The sequence below is a fragment of the Falco cherrug genome, chromosome 10 (genome assembly GCF_023634085.1).
Source record: "Falco cherrug isolate bFalChe1 chromosome 10, bFalChe1.pri, whole genome shotgun sequence".
Classification (NCBI taxonomy): Eukaryota; Metazoa; Chordata; class Aves; order Falconiformes; family Falconidae; genus Falco; species Falco cherrug.
In genome coordinates, this window is record NC_073706.1 from 7,029,605 (window position 1) to 7,048,992 (window position 19,388).

General features: G+C 40.7%; 1 long non-coding RNA gene across 3 annotated transcripts in view; it reads left to right on the plus strand.

Annotated features, from left to right (window-relative positions):
* Positions 1–19,388, plus strand: part of LOC129736907 (uncharacterized) — a 179,176-nt gene that overhangs the window by 59,967 nt on the left and 99,821 nt on the right. The window lies entirely within an intron of this gene.

Genomic DNA, 19,388 nt, shown 5'->3' on the forward strand with positions numbered 1-19,388 from the left:
GCAAGCTCATGCTTGAGGTGGCAGATAAGCCCCTTGCTTGCTCACCTTCCATTCCCAGGTGCCCCTGTACAGCAGGTATGAGGTTCTGGCTGTGGAAGGCCAGTCCGTGCATGATGGTCCACCTTCACTAGAGGTATTGCCAAGTTCAGAAAGGCTTATGCCCCATCCCACAACCACTTCCACAAGGAAGAAAAGATGAGTTGTAGTTGTTCGTAACTCCCTTCTGAACAGAATGGAGGGTCTAATACACTGGACAGACCTTTATCTTGGGACAGTCTGCTGCTTCCTTGGAGGCCAGGTTAAGGACGTCACTAGGGAAACTCCCAGCCTAGTAGGGCTTTCAGACTATTACTGATTGCTGCTTTTCTGTGTGGGTGGTGGTCAAGCTGCAATGTGTATCTCAGATTATCATTTTTCAAAAATTAATATGCAGGACAATATATCTCTAATTATTTGGTTTGCAGGTGTCTGTGCTAATGGTTCAGAGTGATTCAGTATCCACCCAAGTTAATGGAAAACTTTTATTTCATCAGTTTTAGAGTAGAATCTGGGGGGAAAAGAATTACATACCAACAGTTTTTTTCAAAGGAGGATACTAACAAATTCTGAGAATTAGTCCTTTTGCAGGTGTGAAGTGTATTGTTCTATTGATAACAATAGAGATGTTGTCAGTTTGTTTCACTTAGGAGCAGAACAGGTTTACTGTTGTCCTGTTCAACTAGAGTGTGTTGCTCAGGTATACTCTATGTTCATGTTCTTCATATTTACTTTCCTTGATGAATCATTATATGGAACATCTTCTTTCAAACTGGTATGAGCATACAAATACATGCACCCTGAGAACACCAAGAACTTAAAAAGCTGCAGGTGATAGCTCTCTAAGGAAGTGACTTTTGTGTTGTATATAACTAACCTAGAGTAGCTACCTAGTACTGTTTTCTGAATTGGTTACTTGTTTTATTGTTATTGTCCTCTCTACTCTGTCATGTGAGATGTTTTATTATCTTAATTATATGATATGAACAAAAAGAAGCTTGCAGTGGAGGCAAGTGGCGGGAAGGGCTCCAAGGGTTTGAATGATTTATTCCCTTTTGCGTGTCTCTCTCTGTCATTTATCCTGCAAAGCAAAAAGTCTTCCATGATAAGGGATTTATTTCTGTCATTTTGGTTCTAAAAAAGTAATTTTATTTTCATAGTTTTATAGCTTACTTTAGTAGGGAAGAAAATAGTGTTTTCAGTTCTTTGAGAAGTAAGAAACGGGGTCAGCAGAGCCCCTATCTTGTAATTCCAGAGGGCTGACTGGCCTGTTTAAGAGCCTAGCTGACAGTCCCTTGCGAGGCAGTCCTGAAGGGCCAGGGGTACAGGAAGGGTGGACATTATTCAAGAATGAAGCCTTAAAAGCACAGGAGCAGGCTGTCCCCATGCTGAAAGATGAGCTGGTGGGGAAGACAACTGGCCTGGATGAACAGAGAGCTTTGGCTGGAACTCAAGAAAAAAAGGAGAGTTTACCACCTTTGGAAGAAGGGGCTGGCAACTCTGGAGGACTACAAGGATGTCATGAGGTTATGCAGGGTGAAGATTAGAGAGGTGAAAGCCCAGCTAGAACTCAGGCTGCTTGCTGCTGTAAAAGATAAAAAACGTTTTTTATAAATAAATCGGAAACAAAATGAGAGCCAAGGATGATCTTCATCCTTTATTGGATGTGGCAGGGAACGTTGCCACAAAGGATGGTGTGGCAATGCTTTCTTTGCCTCAGTCTTTAATACTAAGACCAATTACCCTCTGGGTACTCAGCCCCCTGCACTGCAAGACAGGGACAAGGAGCAGAACAAAGTCCCCACAGTCCAGGGGGAAACAGTTAGTGACCTGCTGCTCCACTTAGGCATGCACAGGTCTATAGGGCTGGATGGGATCCACCTGAGGCTACTGAGGGAGCTGACAGAGGTGCTTGCCAAGCCACTCTGTCATTTATCAGCAGTCCTGACTAACTGAGAGAGGTCCCAGCAGACTGGAGGTTAGCCAGTGTGACACCCATCTACAAGAAGGGCTGGAAGGAGGATCAAGGGCACTACAGCCCTTTCAGCCCAACCTCGGTGCTGGGGAAGGTTATGGAGCTGATCACCCTGAGTGCCATCACGTGGCATGTGCAGGACAAGTGGGGGGTGGGTGAGGGGTGTCAGGCCCAGTCAGGGTGGGGTTATGAAAGGCAGGTCCTGCCTGACAAACCTCATCTGCTTCTATGACAAGATTACTCACCTAGTGGATGACAGAGCGGCTGTGGGTGTTGTGTGCCTAGATTTTAATAAAGCCTTTGATACTGTCTCCCACAGCATTCTCCTTGAGAAAATGGCTGCTCATGGCCTGGATGGCCAAGGCCAAAGAGCAGTAGTAAATGGAGTTACATCCAGCTGGCGGCCAGTCACAAGTAGTGCTCCCCAGGGCTCAGTGCTGGGGCCAGTCCTGTTTAATATCTTTATTGACGATCTGGACGAGGGAATCAAGTGCACCTTCAGTAAGTTTGCAGACAACACCAAGATAGGTGGGAGTGTTGATCTGCTGGAGGGCAGGAGGCTCTGCACAGGTTGGACCAATGGCTGAGGCCAATTGTATGAGGTTCAACAAAACTCTGTGCTGGGTCCTGCCCATGGGTCACAGCAACCCCATGCAGTGCTACAGGCTTGGGGCAGAGCAGCTGGAAAGCTGCCCAGTGGGAAAGGGCCTGGGGTTGCTGGTCAACAGCTGGCTGGGCATGAACCAGCAGTGTGGCCAAGTGGCCAAGGCAGCCAACAGCATCCTGGCTTTTATCTGGAAGAGTGCAGCCAGCAGGACCAGGGCAGCAATCGTCCTGCTGTGCTCCACACTGGTGAGGCTGCACTGCAAATCCTGTGTTCAGTTTTGGGCCCCTTGCTGTGGGAGGGACGTGGAGGGGCTGGAGCATGTCCAGAGACAGGTAGCAGGGCTGGGGTACCAGTCTGATGGGGAGCGGCTGGGGGAACTGGGGGTGTTTGGTATGGAGAGGAGGGGGTTCAGGGGGGACCTTATTGCTCCATGTAACCACCTGAAAGGGGCTGTAGGCAGGTGGGGTCGGTCTCTTCTCCCAGATAACAGGTGACAGGACAAGAGGGAACTGCCTTAGGTTGCACCAGGGGAGGTTTAGATTGGATATTAGGAAAAGTTTCTTCATGGAAAGGGCAGTCAAGCATTGCACAGGCTGCCCTGGGAGGTGGTGGAGTCACCGCCCCTGGAGGTATTTAAAAAAAACATGTAGAGGTAGTCCTTAGGGACATTGTTTTGTGATGGACTTAGCAGTGCTGGGTTAATGCTTGAACTTGATGATCTTAAAGGTCTTTTCCAACCTAAATGATTCTATGATTCTATGAAAATAACAACCTAAATGTTAAACATTACAAAACACTATCAGGCCATGTCATTTATTTAGAGGCTCACACAGAATAGATGCATGCCTGGTATATTTTTTGCTGCTTATCTGAGAAGCAAGTATTTAGTTAAAGACAAATTAATGTGATTTTTTTACATATACTCATGCTTTTATTGAAAATGCCTAAAGCTTTCATATATGAATGAATATACTGGTGTACACAGGGGCTGCACATATACATTTCTTTCAATCCCAAAGGTCTGAGAAATTATAGTTATTTAGTAGCACAAAGCAAAGATTTCAGAAAATCCTATCTTCAGTTAGTGTTCTGGTGAAGTGCAAGGTGGATTGTAGTTACTAGAATCTGAGTCTCTGAATGCTGTTATCATGAGGGTTAGAAGGATAACATTATATTGCTTATTGCATAGATCTGTCAAGGGCCTTTAAAATTATAAACTATTAAATATACTAAGTAGTTGCTTTCCATATTCTTAATACTATTAATACTTCCCCCTATAAAGCATATGCATTAACTTTTTTTTAAAGCAAACTACTGGTACTTGATTAGACATAACAAAAAGGTTTGGTACTTTCAGTTTCCAGTATGTCTTTAAAACAACATTTTTATTTCTTTACTGTTGTGAGGACTTGGTGTGGCAAAACGTAATCACTTCTACTGAAGAGAAGGTACTTGAGAGAAATAACTTCTTATTTCTAGGCTTGCAGCCACAGTTGAAAACTGGTTAGTGCATCACAGGACTATTTCATATTGAAGGCTAAAGATTTCACAAGCAGAAATGACTGAAAAAATGCTGGAATATTAGGAATGCATGTTTAAAGTTGTGTGGCTGTGGTAAATGTGGTGTATTTTCTAAAAACATTGGTTTGATTTTTGTTAAAAACACAAATTCTGGTAGGATATCTAGATTTCCTATTTCCTCCTTTTGCCGATGGTGATGTTTGAGAATGATACCCTGTTATATTCATGTATTAACAAGGAACATGGGACATTCTAATAACTGGTAAAAACCAGCTTAACATGCTTCAGGCGCTGGATGAACATGCAGCTATTAAAACAATGAATGCTGGTTTAAACTTTTTGCTTTCCTTTGCCAGTTCTGGGATTGAAAAGTGTTTAATGAGGTGAACAAATAACTTTGACACAGTTGCAGTGCAATTATGTTTTCCTCTTTCATTAACTGGCAATGAATAAATGTTGGAGGAAATACGAAGTAAGGTTACAAATAACATATATACAAAATAGCTTCTACCATGAAGCTTTGTCGTCAGGTCTGGGAGTTATTTGTAGTGGCTACACAAAGGAGCAACAGTAACAGCTGTGGCAACATTATAATATCATACTGACATTTCAGAATTGTAAAATGTTGCATTTCACCTGATAGCCTTGAATGTCCTGCATTTGTATTTCTTTTCCTCCCCCTGCAAGATGAGCTTAATACCTATTATTTTACTAAACATTAAATTCAAGTATCAAAAGACACAAACCCTGAGCTTTAAGCTATGACTTTATACTTACTCACTGGTCTCTTCTGGTGACACTGATCATTGATGGACATGAAAGAAACCAGGTCTGCTTTGGTCACTGTGGTAAAGAATTCTCCCTGTTTCTGCCCTGAGATAAAGTTTGTGTTCCCTGCAATGATGAATTCTGTATAGAGTGCTTCCATCAGAAGTGCAAAAAGAAAACAGATGTGTTTACATTGTCTCCATGGGGACACAAAGACACAAGCTAAATTCACACTAGCATCAGGGAGAAGATTCCCCCTCCTTTGTCTTCCAGAGATGGAGAATTACAGGGAGAATATTTGAAGCAAACCAGACAATTCTCTAGAGACTGTTTTCTCCTCTTGTCTTCTCAGCAAAGGATTCTTTGTTTGAGCCTTCAGTGACAATTCCTGAATGCTGTGATGGATGTTTGTAGTTTCACCAGGAACTTAAAATATTCTAATTTGTATTAACATTTTAAGTTATGCTAAACAGGTAATTAACTACAACTACTTCATTCATTGTCTCAAACATACCAGTCATTTCAACTTATTCAGTGAGCACATGTTATTAGTTGGGAACATTCAGGAGATGCAATGGAACCATGTGACATTCCTTCTGTTCTTTGTTTGGAGGATCACTAACTAGGTTTCCATAGACATTAACTGGAAAATATTTTTCTATCATATTTTTATCCCTTTGCACTTGTCTATTTTCATGAATCTTTACAATCCACCACTACTTTGCTTCTCAGAGCAATTGCAGTTTGCCCGTATGATGCATATGACAGAGTTCAGTGTGAATGTTTTGAGACTTACAGTGGCTGGGAAAGGGAGAAGCCTCTTCCCTTTTTCTGCTCTTTCTCCAGAGACCATGGTTTGTTTACAAGTGACACAGTGCTGAATATATCCTTATAAGGTGATGCGTTTTTTTAAATAAATAATGTGAAACAAAAGAGCAAAGTGTGAGCATGCACAGACACTCATGCTAAGCCAAATAAACTTTTTTGTTTCATATGTGTGCATTCAAGATGGTATTTAGGAAAACATTCCCTAACCTAGAGCTAGTTTCAAAAACCTTCATCTAATGGACAGAGCTTTGTTAATATTTTGGGGAATTACATTTTTAAACTTAAAATTGAGCTCTAAAGAGAGAAACAGTGCTGTGATGTCTTCAAAATTTTCTGAAAAAAATTATTTTAATAAAATTTTCATTTTCAGTTTTCAGGTTTAGTGTGCCTTCCAAACAGGCATGTCAATGCATTCCATTCAGAAACAGTACACAGCCATCTTGAAATACCTTTTTCTTTTAAAAAAAGCCTAATCATTCAACTAAACAGCAAAAATGAGTGGCCTGGATGACCAACCCCACAGCAAAAGTGAATAGCAGAAAATACAGCAGATGGCGAGGGAAGAATTCAGAAGCAGGAATGAGTTCAACAAAACACTTATTCCAAAGAATTATTCACAGAACATGATGTGAATGAATAATTCTTTTAAGAAAAAAAGATGTGAAATACACATAGTTCCTCCAGGTCTCATTGTAGTTTTAGCTTAGCTTCAGTTACAGTATTCAAAAGCTACATGAGTAACCTCATGCAAGTGAACATCCTATTTAATGAGGGGCTGCCATTTGTATAAATAAAATTGTTCTTGTGCATAAGTATTTACAGAATCAAGGCCTTAAACACCATATATGTGTCCTGGTTTCAGCTGGGATAGAGTTAGTTTTCTTCCTAATAGCTGGTACAGTGCTGTGTTTTGGATTTATAATGTGAATAGTGTTGGTAACGCACTGATGTTTTAGTTGCTGAACAGTGCTTACACAAAGTCAAGGACTTTTCAGCTTGTCATACTGCCCTGCCAGTGAGGAGGCTGGGGGGGGCACAAGAAGCTGCAAGGGGTCGCAGCCAGGACAGCTGACCCAAACTGGCCAAAGTGGTATTCCATATCATGTGATGTCATGCTGAACAACAAAACTGTTGGGTGTTGGATGGGGGTGGCAGCAGGCTGCTGCTTGGGGGCTGGCTAGGCATCGGTCAGTGTGTAGTGAGCAGTTGCATTGTGCATCACTTGTTTTGTGTATTCTTTCATCATGATCATTGTATTCCCTTCCTTTTCTGTCCTATTAAACTGTCTTTATCTCAACCTATGAGTTTCATCTTTTTCCAATTCTCTTCCCCCATCCCACTGGGGGGGAATGAGCTAACGGCTGTGTGGTGTTTAACTGCCTGCTGGGTTAAACCACAACAATATGTTAGGTCTTCTCTTTGAGGAATACTCGGCAGAGAAAATGCTTGTAGGTGTCTGCAACCAGAATTAACAAGGCTTTTTTCTCAAAAAAATTTGCCATCAACAGCCCAGAAATTGTTTTTTCTGACCTATCAGAGGACTCGCCTTCTGTGAACACTCTTGGCATTTTTTTTGTCAGAGATCACCAGTTAATCCCTTAAATTTAGATTTGCATTTTCACTGTGGTTTCTCCCACAGATTTTAATTTAAATACTACACATTCCAGTCATCTCTGTGAACCAGTGAACTGTAATTGGGCTTAGTTTTCTATGGTATGTGATTTTCCTGGGTTTCTTGTGATGCACATGGAAACTCAGTCAGAGGAGGGGTGACAGCTGCAAGGTAGTGAGCATAGTCTGGGCTAAACTCAGATCCACACAGGAGAATGAGGCCATATGGGGATTGTTTTTCTTTCTTCCTTTTTCGAGTACAGTATTTTGAAAGGCAGTTTTATAGAACATTTGGTCATCTTTACCTTTTTGTTGGTGGTAGGAAATCATTGTTTATCAGTCCCATACCACAGTATCTTGGATTTAAAAGTGTAGTTTTAATGTTGAAAATCAAACTGGGATTTAATAGTGGAGGAGTTATTTTTAATCTTGTTGCTAGACGAGAGAAAATCTTACTGGAGTTGATATGAAAATCATGAAAGATATCTCAGCATTTCTGCCCCTGTGAAAAATGGAACTCCTGTGTGGGTGGTATGATTTCTTCTGCCAATTTCTGTAATGTCTCCACAGACGTGAAAAAGGTGAAACTCAAAGAAACCTCTAAAAGAAAATAAGACCTACCCATGGCTTCATTACCTACAATGCTTAGTGTTATCTCTCTGCCTGCATTCATTGTCACCTCTCTTCTCCCCTATCCTCCTCTGTACCTCAAAAGTCTTTGTGTTACTGCAAGCTAAGTTCCTGGCATTTTGGATTTCACAGTTGTACCTCAAGGGTTGAAGCCTTGTTGGATCTGTTGCCTAAACTTAGATGTTTCACAAGCTGGTTTCAGCTCATGCTAGCTTAATTTTTAAAGGCAGTTCTGCATAGTTCAGGGATAACTGAACACAAGTCTGGCATGTATGGGGCAATACCTCCATACCCATTGGAATTTAGATCTGCAGTGTAGGGCTTCAGGACGGTCGCGTTTTGCATCCGGTGTGGAAGAAAATGCAAAACCTTGTTCTGTGCTGTGCTATAAAAACAAGTTTGTGCTTTTGTACTATCATGTACCTTGCATTTCTGTAAACATTTTGTTTGTTGCATCATGAGATTTAAACTAAAGCTTTAGGTCTTTATTATTTAGATATATTCATGGGGTCTGCACTAAGCTGTCAGGGAAGCTGAAAAAAAAAATAATCTGTCCAGGTAATTTTTCATTGATTTAGATCAGGGGTCCTCAAACTATGGCCCACGGGCTGGATACTGCCCCGCAGGGTCCTCAATCCGGCCCCCGGTATTTACAGAAAACCCCCGCCCCCCTCCCCTGCCGGGGGTTGGGGGGGGGAAACCAAGCAGCTGTAGATGACTTCTTGCCACTTAATCTGCATGCCAGCCCCCTGTTTAAAAAGTTTGAGGAGCCCTGATTTAGATCTACTGCTTGAAAGTTGTTTGTATGAAAACCCATGGCAGATTTAATAAATAACAGATTCAAGATATATTACATCCTAGTTCTGTCATTCCAGTCACAGGTTGCCACCTTCTTCCTGTTTGATCCACCAGTCATCTTACTAATGAGGCCTTCCAACTTTTTGTCATCAGCAGGTTCTGTTGTTTCATTCCTCACTCTTCTGCTGTGAATGTTAATGAAAATATGAAACGGCCAGTCCAAAACTGGAGCTTTTGTGAACACAAATCAAGCCTTTTAGGTAGCTCCTCACCAGTCTAATTAATGTCCATCTTTGCTATCTGTAGTAATAAGATATTTCTGATATGGCACTTCATCAAATGATCCCTTGAAGTTTTGCTAGATTGTCTCTTGTCTTTCTGCTGTATTTCCTTAAACAGTCATTTACATTAGGAAGAAGAGAATGGGTTAGTGTGGCATGATCTACTATTGCTAAATCCATGTTGTATTTTATCTCATTCCTGTAATCTCTGTATCTTTATTTACCTCTTTTCTTCAAACTTTGTTCTAAAGTGACTCAGTTCAGTGATTTTTTGGGGGGAGCCATTCTTAAAAGCCATGTGGACACCACCCTCTCTTTCACTGTGAACATGCCTGCAGCAATTGTGGAGGGTCATAGTTTTGTTTCTATACAGTCAGGCCTTTGAAGTGAGAAAATAAATTGTGTGAGCTTTTGTCCTCCATTTGTTTCACTTTATTCTCTCTGTTCTTTGCCCTGACGATTGGCCAGTTGGCTGTTGTCTTTCTCCACTTGAAGGCTGTTGCTTCTTGTTTATGGCTGGCAGCTTCAGGCCTCAAGTTGGTGCTTATTGGATTTACTTTCATTTCTTGCTTAATCTCTAGGGGAAGCTTCCAGCTGGCTGATCTCCTCAACTTATTATGTTGCAAGAGCTAAGCTGGTGCATATTCTTTCTTTCTAAGGGCTTCTGTGGAAACGAGGAGAGCAAGGCAGCTCCCTGTAGACCACAACTTGGGAAGTGCTGTTATAGAAGTTTCTCAGGCTTGCATAGAGCAAGGATATAATGACAACAAGAGAATCCTGAGCCAGCACCATTCTGATGATCTGCAGACTGTGTTTAGAGATTGGTGTCCTGTATTGTTTTAGAGGGCAGTGACTGTGCCAGGGAAGAAAACAATACAGCCTGTGCTTGTGGTTCTCTTTAGAACAGGTATTCTGAAGCATTTTTTTCTGCTGTGCTAAGCTCAGACATTCTGTCTTTGCATTGAAAAAATGACAGAGATTTCAGATACTTAAAATCCCATTGGCAGCCTGAGATCTCTTCTACTGTATTTGACACTGATTCCAGTGAGAGTGGTGCTGGGGAGAGATGAAAACAAGGATTCAAAACCAAGGGTCAGATCAAATCCAGAATCCCACGTGATTTACTGGATCTGATTAAAGAGGTATTTTTTATTTCTTTTGTCTTTTGGTCATGCTAACATATGTAAAAAGTATCGTTTAGTCCAGTGACCTTGGGTTAAAGTACAGTCCAAATATATTTTCTGGTATGAAAGTTATATTTCAACCTCTGGGATATCATCTGCTGGTTTTAGAGTATATGCACTGGGACTCACTGAAGCTTTAAGAACAAAAGTAACAGACACGAAGCAGTAAAAAGATCAGTTGCCAAAAACCAGAATGGTAGCGACAGAGTACTAATGGAGCTGTATCCTGAGGTGATGCAGAAATATTTGGAATGCACTGTTGTGCCAAACCAACTATGTCATTGTAATGCTTTGACTTGTGCTTGCATTTGTAGGTCTGTGTTGGAGGGAAGGTATCAGACCTTTGCACGTGTGTCTAAATTCTCTTTGCTTACTGAGCTAATTGCGATTTCATTGAGCTAAAAGGTCACTTTTGTGTGTCTTTTTCTGTCTCATGATGTAGTTTACTGCCAGCCATGTTGTATGCATCTACGCTGTAGCTGAGTGTTTCCCCTTGGAGAAGAAGTGATTGAATGACATCCAGTAGAAGGATAAAAGCTAGGGTTGGTATGCACTGTGCAGATCTGTCTGACAATGTGCAGTTGTCATGCTTGGGCTTTTCTAGGTATATTGTTTAGACAAGCGAGAGATTGTGGACCTGGTGTGAACATTCAAGTTTGTACATGTGCCCTTGTTTTGGAGGGAGTTTTCAAATGCTTGCTTTTGCATGGGTAAGAGAGGCATGTCACCTTAAGACTTTAATCTAAATTGTTTGACAAAATACACCAGATTTTTAAATAGTGTTGTGATCAGAAGGCTAGTATGCGTAGAAAGGAGTTGATGTGAGAACAGGACTTTTTATTATGGGACTCCAAGAACAGGGAATGGAGATTAGACAGTTCTAACAAAATCACTGAATCCTGTAATTATGCCAAATGTAGTTCAATGGCAACAAGTCCCTGCATGTGTTCACCACATCCAGAGAGGCCTGACCAGTCTATTCCTCCTATCTAAATCAGGACATCTTTCCTCAGCCAGCAGTTACCAAACTTAGGGATGAACTATAAGATTATTTCTTCTTGCCTGGTCTGGTACTGATAATGTTCTTGTGTTGAAGGCTGGTCATCTTGCAGTGAACCCATTCCTCCTCAGGATTGCTGAGCCTTATTCTGATCCCCTTGCTTTTTTATGATAATATAATGTCATTAATTTTGAAGAGATTATGCCTTGTCTATGTGCTTCTGCATGAGACCGCAGAAGGGTATGGGTTTCACAGCCTGGTAACAGTCATGTGATAGTCACCTATATGTCACAGCATATTGCTTTCAGTCTTTTACAAGCTGTATATGACTTGGCACTGTAAGCACAAAGGTGTGGGGTTTGGCTCTGTTTCTTTGGCTCTTACTCCTGTAATAGCTGGCCAGCTAGCATCCCTCAAGTGGGATGATTTTCAGTCTCTGCCTTTCCCTCAGGTCGAAGTGATGCAGACTCTGGGATGGTGCTCTAAGTCTCCTTCCCCGTAGCCCCTCGGGTCCTAATTATAGTTCCTTAACATTAGGCCTCCAGCCAGCCAGCAGCTATCAGCTCTGAGGTATGCCAGCTAGTTTCCCTTCTGCTCTAGTCTCTGACTCACAGCTGCCTGCTGTGTCTGGATTAGATGTTGGGCCCCCTCCTTACACTGGGCCATGATCCCAAAAATCTGTTAATCCTTGAATTAGTCAGGGATGCTGGAAAATTTGAGTATCCTGAGAGGAAAGTGGGAATCTATTTGGATTTCAGTTGGGTGCTTCTGCAGCATGGTAATTCCAATTTCACAGTGGTGCAGACAAGCAAAGAAAACTTAAGTTTGGAGGTCTGCAAATACTTTCTGAAATAATTTTTGCGGGCTTGGAAATTCATTCTACGTTTAAAAAATAAATACTAATAAAAAGGCTATATTAATATTATGTATCTTCCATAAAGATGTCAGGGGGCAGAGCTCACCTTTCTCTCACAGAGGAGGGCAACAAAAGGAGACGTGGGGAATGTAAGGAATTTTTTCTAGGCAGGAAATATCTCTTTTTGTTATGGTGCCATTTGCTTTCAGAATCACACAGATGACTGGCCCAGGTCATAAGTGTTGTTAAAGTAATGGGCAGATAAATGGGAGCTGAAGCAAGGGACAGAAGAGAATGGAAGCCGAGTCTGCTGCAGGCCTCCCTTGAGACTTAATGCAAATAATCTTAGACCTAGATATTCAGTGCCCCTGATTCACATGCCCCTGATTTCAGCAGGAGTCAGACAAGCAGGAGCAGTTTTGTTTGGGCTGAGTGCAAATCTCTAGGCTGTACTCTTTTTGTAAAATGCGGTGGAAGCACTGTCCTGCCATGCAGAGGTATATGAACATAATGAAGGCTGTTCAGATTTTTTGTACTGGTCACATTCACATATTATAAGACCTGAAGTGGCAAATGTAACTTTTACAGTATCAAAAATGTTAGGAATGGAGAAAGGCAAGGCAATCTCTACAGTATGTGGTACTGTAATCTGACAATTTTAGGAGCAGTATTATGCTCAGGTGTCGAGACTACTTTAGACAGAGTTAAGTTCTATTTTGCCTGCTCCACTGTGTGCCAGTGTGGAAAGGGAGGGGAAAGTGCGAGGTGGCAAAGCTGCTAGTAATGGATCAATGACATCAGGGGAGGCTACTGGAGGGATCCTGAGCTGGACGGGTTAGACCCTTCTGTCTTGTGAAATTCTCCTGGCTTTTGTTCTCAAGAGCCTGACACGTGTAAACTGAGGAGAGGATAGGCTGGAACTTTTTTGCACCTCCCTTTCCAAATGTGCATTTTCCCCTTCTGTAGGTTTCTTAAAGGACAGAATGATTTAGCCCCAGTACAGAGTCGGAGTGGGGGGAAAACTATTTAGACTGACTTCGTCTGTATGTGCTGAAGAGTTTCTTGAGCTGCAAAGCTTTCTGTATGTGTGTGCATTGTGTCAGAGCTAGGTGGTAAAAGGCTGGATAGCATGAGGTAAGTGTTTAGAGAGCTAGTCAACATCCTGAAAATTACCAGAGACCCTCTCTTGAAACCACTTACACCCTTGTGCAGGGCTGATGTTCCTGTCAGTTGCCCAAAAGCCCCTCATATGGCTGGGGAGCATGACTCACACACCTCACGTGAGCTCTGTCAACTCCATTGTGGGTTACATAGACAAGACCTGCATTCTTCACCTCTGAGCTGGTGGTTTGCAGTCATGTGGGACCAGGCAGGTGGAAGTGTGCTGAGTGTTGGGGGTGGATAAATGAGCAAGTGGAAAAAACTTGTTCTTCAGCAGGAATGGTATTATTTGAAACACTTACTTAGATGATGAAAGAACTGAAAGAAAATTACATGAGTTTTAGTGCCCTTTTAGGAAATGCTGTAGAATTGAATTAAATAATACTGTTCCTTTTGGAGGGTTCGGCGTGGCATAGTTTTGTTCTTTTTAAAAAAAAATTAATGCAGAATGCTCCCACTCCACATCAAATTCCTGTAGATTCTTGGAGTTACAGCTATACAACTGTTAACTTTCAGTAAAGCCTAGCTTGTTCAGATTTTTTCCGTAATGGAAGTCTTGCCTGAAATTCACAGGGTGGGAAATATATATGCATCAGAAAGTGAAATATCTTCTAGATGGATAAATAAAACAGATAAGCAGAGATTATTTTTATGTTGACATGTATGAAATTCCTTATTTCATGTATTTCCTTTAAGAAGATAAATTTAATGTGGCTGAAACTTTTCACTGAGTAGCTGACAGAACAGGGCTGTAACGTACCCCTCTGCAGAGGAATTTGTTGGTGCTTGTGTTGGCTCTTTGCACAAGAATCAATCCCCTTGTCCCAACCAAAGGTGTCAACAATGACTGTTCTCACTATCATGCTGTACACACAAATAAATGCAAACTTAAAGAGTGGGTACTACCTTCTCTTCAAGGTCAGGGCTTTCTCAAGGTTGTTGACACTTCTAGTTGATTCTGTAAGATGACATAATAAATGAGTCTGCAAAGCCAGCTGGTCTAGTTAGCTACAGCTGTGGCTGGAGTAAGTTACAAATCCTCTTTTCAACTTGTGGCCTAAGTGTTTCAATTAAATCTGCACCACCTGAGGTGACAATAGTTTTGGGGAAAGAGAAATAAGCTGCCAGCATTTGACTGTAATTGGCAGCTTCAGCAGAGAGGCCAAGGGGTAAATGGGCTACCCAGAGTAAATTCCCTTTTCACCTGGAAAAGCTGTTCTTCCAATGAACGATTGGGGCCCTCTGTCAAGGAGCTCGGTGTGGGTTGAGATCACATGCCCCTGCCTGTACTGTGCTTGTTATGTGGATAAACAGAACTTAAGGTCTCCAGGGCTGTCAATCTACCCTCTTTCAAAAATACATAACTACCTGACCCCAGTCCCAGGGAAACTGATAAGAATCATTCAATTGACTTTGGGTCAGATTCCATTTCCACAGCCTGCATGTTGTACACCTCACTCAAAAATCTGTTGTGTTTGTTCGTTGATTTGAAAAGCTAGTGTTTGTGTTCATAAATGCAATACAATAGTATATTTTTGTTCTGCAAGGTGCTGAAAGTCATCGGGTGTCCTGTACTTTCCTGAGAGCTGTGGTTGCTCAGTGTTCTGGAGGGCTGGACCCTGACAGAATACAAGACATGAATAAAATTTTTTGGTTTGGGAAGAATAAGATACAATTTGAAGTGACTTTTACTCTCCATACCTGCCACCTCCTCCTTTGTAAAATACTGATACTAATTGGTACATGCTGGAATGTGTTTCTTCCAGTCACTTAATTTTGCATTGCTTTAATTGTATTTGGCTCTGCAAGATTTTGTTTATTGTCTGTATGTAAACTTTTATGATGAGGTTTGCTGTAGCTCTGGTATGGAGCTGCATTCTGTTTTTCCACTCTATTGTCCTTTGCTTAGACTCACTGTGCTTTCTTTCTGGAAAAGTGAAGCCAATGAAAGCCATGTGTTGCTCTCTCAGAAGGATACCCTAAATACAGGATTTGCACTCCAAACTTTGGCTCTGCCCTTAAAAAGAAACCACACAATCCACATGAAAGCATATGTCCTTAAGTGAAATCACATCAGGGGAAAGTTTGCAAGAGGTAAATCCTTACTGTGCCCATATTGACAGTCTGCCCAGGCCACCCATTTTAATGTTTAAATAGTCATTTTAACTGAAACATGTGAAATATTTCCACCTTTTGAAAGCTGTTAGTTTACCTGGTTTTGGTCAAGAGAAATGACAGAAATAAACTGTCTCAACAGTTCACCAAAGAAGGCAGTCTGTGTGGCCAGAGTTCTCTTGTTCCAGAAGGCTATTCATTACGCCTGTAAGTCTCAAATGGCTCTGTAGTTAGTGACCTCCCTAATTCTTTTTCCTTCATTTGTTTTCTCAGCTTCTTCATAACAAGCAATTGCTAGAGGTGTCAATGAACACATTTTGCCTAATTATGAACCACTCCAAACACTGTGCATTGGAAAGTTCTGCTCTTGCCTTCAGTAATTTTGGGAAAGACTGGGTGGAGAGAGAAGCCCAGCAAACAGAGTGGGGTATTTTACAAAGAAAGGTACAGTGTTAATTGAAGAGAGAGAGGAGAAATGGGAAGGAATGTAAAGAAAACTCCTGAAATGCTTTTGAAATTTAAATGTATTGAACCTAAAAGCCATGCTTATAGGAGGTAAAAATTATGATTAAACATCATATTTGTACTGATGGACACACAGAAGATGGGGAAACTAAGGACAAATCGCAATGGGACTTTTAAGTGCTAAAACTCAAAGCTTTGCAGCAACAAGATCTTGGATGTCCATCTGCCCAGTGTAGCTGGGTATGTAGTTAGGGTATGCCTCCACACACATTTGCAAACAGGTTCAAGTTTACTCTGTGATGTAAGCTGTCCAGGTATGAGTTAGCTCTAACCATCAGCTACACAGTCACGGTGCTTTAATTAATGAGCTTGACCTCTTTTAGTTATGTCTACATGACTTCTTTTTCAGAACCAGTTCATGTTTAGTAGGTCCCTAGTGCAAGCAGGATTTGCTCTCTCACATCTGCAAAAGGCTTTATCTATCTATCTTTAGCTAGGTTGCCTTAACGATATGCATAGCAGCCTAATTAATAGTAACAAAAAAATCTAGTTAGTAAGAGATGCCAGAAAGTTTATATGCTTCTGTATCGGGACTTGTATACTCCTTCTGAACATGAAGGAAGCTTCTCTTTGTGAATGAGGATCACAGTTCTGAAAACTGTCCTGAGTCAGATGATCTGAAATGGGAATAGATCACCTTTTCTAAGCTCTTTCAAAGGAGATGGTGTGGTTGGCAGTTCCACCTTATCTCCCATAAGACAACTCTGAGTTAGCATGGTTACTAGATAGTGAAAGGTTACAGAAGCCTTAAGCTTCTTTATTATATGCCAAACAAGCTCATATTGATGCTTCCCCTACAGCCAGGTCAGAAAGCTCTAATAGGTTCCTTTTTAGCTTCCTTTTTACACAAGTTTGTTAACAGCTGAAATCAGATGTTACCCAGAATAGCTGTCTCCAAAGTGCCAGCACCTGTTGGGGTAGCTGAGGACCTGGTTAGTGCTGTTTATTCTGTTACTGTTCCCAAGGAAAAGATCATTACTTGCATACTGAACTGGATGTCATGCTGTTAGGTCTAGAACTCCAGGGACTGAGGCACATTGTTTTCATGCTGCTATGGAAGATCAGTTGTTCAAGTAGAATCTAGCAGTTGCCTAATATGTGTCTTCTTCTTTTGCCAACCATAACAATTTAACTTAAATTGATATGGGTGATTTACTTTGTTATATATTCACAGCTAAGTTAGGCTGTTGTGTCTCTGTTTATTGCACTGCTGTTTGCTGACAGATGGGGGAAAATATGCTGAACTGATAGTGTCTAAGAAGCTGCTGACAGTTATATTTCTATTGCTAAGATTAGACAGTAAGAATATACTGGTTTATATTAATACATAACTCATAGGAAAACCAGATTAATACATAACTCATAGGGAAACCAGATGAGTAGAAAACTTGGTGTAAAGTTGTTCTTTGTTTGTTAATCCCTAAAAAGTGTTTCACCTTCTATGATATTTTTCCTTATTTTGGAGCCACTCTTTCTTTATAACCTGCTAATAAATTACTGCAAATGTGATTCCAGACATACAACTTAATTCTCCTTCACCATCCAGAATGTATCAATATTTGGAATTTATAAGACCTCTTAATGGACTAAGATTTTGCAACTTGTCAAGAAGAATTTTAGGTCTAGCTATTAAAATGGTGCAAAGCCTTTGGGAGACTTTGATAGTATAACCTGTGTTGTTAAAGTATGCAGTCCTTCTCCCCAGGTGATTGCTAATTCCATTGTGGCAAGATACCAGGTGACTATTCAATCCATTAGAATCTTTCAATTAATGGGGACAAACTGAAAGAATTGTTGACAATAAGCTTGGTTTCAAATGCAGCTCTTGCAGCGGCTAGGAACTCCCAACTTTCAGACTGGATGTGGCTTGTATTTTTCAGTGGGGAATCTCAGCTATAGGTTGTGTGAGAGTACAGTGTTCTAATCCTTAAAAAAAACCAAACCACAAACAAAAACCAACCAAACAACACCCCAAAAAAAAGAAAGAAAAAGGGAATTTTAAGCTATCTCTATCTTAATTATTAAAAGACGTAGACAACTTACCTTACCTTGAGAGAGGAAAATAGGTCATTATATATGTGATATAAATGAAACTTTGTGCAGTTCCATATTCCAATCCCCCAACAGTACTTAGCTGTCTAGTAGATCTACTAGATTATAAATCCACTGTATATGGTTTATTACTGCTGCAATCACAGGAATGGGCATTACTGCTGTTAATGACAGGCAGTTAAGTGCATTAGCTGCTCCTTTTTGGTTTTTTTTTTTCTGACCATTTACTAATGAGTTTTCCACTGTCATCAAAAGATGACTTTTTGGGGGCCTAGGGCATTGCTGAGGTACAGCACTTAGCAAGCTGCCAAGGCTTTTGTTATTTAATACAGAACAAATTAACAAAAAATAGAGGAGAAAGGACAGAATCAGCTGAAATTTAAACACAAAAAGAAAGTCATTCTTTTAACCAGTTCAGTCACCTAAACAATGACCTTTGAAATTCAGCAGCCACTGTTTGGTCTATTTTCATTTGATGTGTTCAGCGTTCCCAGAAAGGAAATGGTACCCATGTACTTTGAACAACTGACCTAGAGAATGGCCATTACTTCCTGCAGACACTATCAGCTTCTCCTATTTTCATGGCTACAAAGACCCAATGAAAACACAGATCCCACTTTATTGGTTCTAACAATCTATGGCATTTCACTTCCAAGACTACAGTGGGACCAGGTTTTGAGGTTAAACAAAAGAAAACAAAAGCCATATATTTTATTTCTGCTGATATAATGAGAGTAGCTCTCTTAAAAATGAATACATAGATCCAAACTGATTTATGGCCAAATGGGGCTTGTTGTTAACTTCTCTTGCCACCTACTGTTCACTTGAACTCGACTATTTCTCCAGCTAATATAGTATGATGAGGTCTGTTTGTTGTTGCACAATGGCCTATGATTCTTTTCGAGCTTTAGCCAATTGTTTAACAAAATTAACATTTTTTGAATTCACACTTCACTTGTCTCCATCAAAACATTTAAATCAAGTTTAAATAGATTTTTAAATGCCTAACTGATTTGCTCATTACACTCAAAGGATGGAGCTGGATGCAGCTGCTACTCTAATTAACAGTTTGCTCTCAGAGATACAGTTTAAATATACTATATTGATATCTTTTGTTCTGATGTTTGCACAGCAAGACCAGAAAAACATTATTCATTAAGTGTACTTCTAAAAGAGAAATTACAAAATCTCTTCAGAATCTCAGTGTAATCTAATTTAACAGTAACGAGGAAGCTTTAACCCAAGAAAATAATTCATGATGTTTGGAAGAGACCTTGTGTAGGTAGCAAGTTATGATACTGTTTATGAAGATGAGCAGACACAACCTTTTGTCTAGAACATGGAAGCACAAGAAGTGATCTATATTCTAGGGATCACTTTATCCACTGTTAGCTGAAGTTTGCCTTGCAATGATAAAGTTTAAAATTTATTATTAAAACT